This window comes from Ovis canadensis, chromosome 1, assembly GCF_042477335.2.
Source record: "Ovis canadensis isolate MfBH-ARS-UI-01 breed Bighorn chromosome 1, ARS-UI_OviCan_v2, whole genome shotgun sequence".
NCBI lineage: Eukaryota > Metazoa > Chordata > Mammalia > Artiodactyla > Bovidae > Ovis > Ovis canadensis.
In genome coordinates, this window is record NC_091245.1 from 235556393 (window position 1) to 235558466 (window position 2074).

Sequence of the window (2074 nt, forward strand, 5' to 3'; positions counted from 1 at the left end):
TCTCCCATCCCTGGGATTCTCCAGGCAAGAACACGGAGTCGGTTGCCATTGCCTTCTCCAATGCATGAAAGTGAAAAGTGAAATTGAAGTCGCTCAGTTGTGTCCGACTCTTAGCAACCCCATGGACTGCAACCTACCAGGCTCCTCCGTCCATGGGATTTGCCAGGCAAGAGTACTGGAGTGGGTTGCCATTGCCTTCTCCCCAGGGAACCCTAGGGCTCTACAAATATCCATCTCATGACCAAGTCCTGCTAAAGAGCAGTCAGCAGCATCTACACAAGGCAGGGCATGACAACCAACCAAATTAGGAGCCAACCAAGCCTACCAGACAGCTTACCTAGTCAGTCTATGATAACAGGAGGACACACACAGCCCTCTTAGGGGCAAAACCTAGAGCGTATAGCTTGGGTGATGAGAAGGTAGAACACTGCTTGGATGCAAAGGACATTTCCTACAGAAGGCCACTTCTCTAAAATCAAGAAATATAACTAACCTACCAAATACATAAAAACACACATAGCAACTTAAACTAAATGAGGCAGCAGAGAAATATATTCCAGATGAGGGAACAAGATAAAAACCCCAGAAGAAGGGACTTCCCTGATGGTTCAGTGGCTAAGACTTACTCCCAATGCATGGGGCCTGGGTTCAATCCCTGATCAGGTAACTAGATCCCAGATGCCGCAGCTGAGAACTTACAAGCTGCAACTAAGGAGTCTGCATGCTGAAATGAAGATCAAAGATTCTGCAGCCTGCAACTAAGAGCCAGTGCAACCAAGTAAATAAATATTAAAAAAAAAAAACAAAACAAGCAAACACAAGAAGAACTAAGTGAGAGTTCAGAGTAATGATTGTAAAGATGATCAAAGAATTTAGAAGGATAGATGCATCGAGAGAAATTAGTTTCTTAACAAAGAGTAAGAAAATATAAGAACTACCAGAGAAGAAAAATACATAAATGAAAAAATACACTAGAAGGAATCTAACATTAAATGCTATAGAAGAAAAAATGGGTCAGCTGGAAAACAGTAGTGTAAATCACTGCCACTGAACAGGAAAAAAACAAAAAAATTTGAGTGAAAAGAAATAAGGACAATTTAAGAGATCTCTGGGACAACATCAAGCACCTTAATATTTGCATTTAAGGAGTCCTAAAGGAGAAGAGAGAGGGAGAAAAGTCCTGAGAAAATATTAGAAGAGATAAAAGTCTTCTTAAGTGATCAATATAAGTCTGAATTTGGCAATAAGGAACTCATGACCTGAGCCACAGTCAGCTCCCAGTCTTGTTTTTGCTGACTGTATAGAGCTTCTCCATCTTTGGCTGCAAACAATATAATCAATCTGATTTTAGTGTTGACCATCTGGTGATGTTCATGTGTAGAGTCTTCTCTTGTGTTGTTGGAAGAGGGTGTTTGCTATGAGCAGTGAGTTTTCTTGGCTAAACTTTGTTAGCCTTTGACCTGCCTTGCTCTGTACTCCAAGGCCAAATTTGCCTGTTACTCCACATACTTCTTGACTTCCTACTTTTGCATTCCAGTCCCCTATAATGAAAAGGACATTTTTGGGGGGTGTTCCAGAAAGTCTTGTAGGTCTTCATAGAACTGTTCAACTTCAGCTTTTTCAGCATTACTTTTGGGGACATAGACTTGGATTACTGTGATACTGAAAGGTTTGTCTTGGAAATGAACAGAGTTCATTCTGTCATTTTTGAGATTGCATCCAAATACTGCATTTCAGATTCGTTTGTTGACTATGAAGGCTACTTCATTTCTTTTAAGTGATTCTTGCTCACTGTAATAGATATAATGGTCATCTGAGTTAAATTCACCCATTCTGGTCCATTTTAGTTCACTGATTCCTAAAATGTCCATGTTCACTCTTGCCATCTCCTATTTGACCACTTCCAATTTATGTTGATTCATGGATATAACATTCCAGGTTCCTATACAATATTTTTCTTTACAGCATTGGACTTTACTTTGAACACCAGTCACATCCACCATTGGTTCTTGTATTTGCTTTGGCTCCATCTCTTCATTCTTTCTGGAGTGATTTCTCCACTGATCTCCAGTAG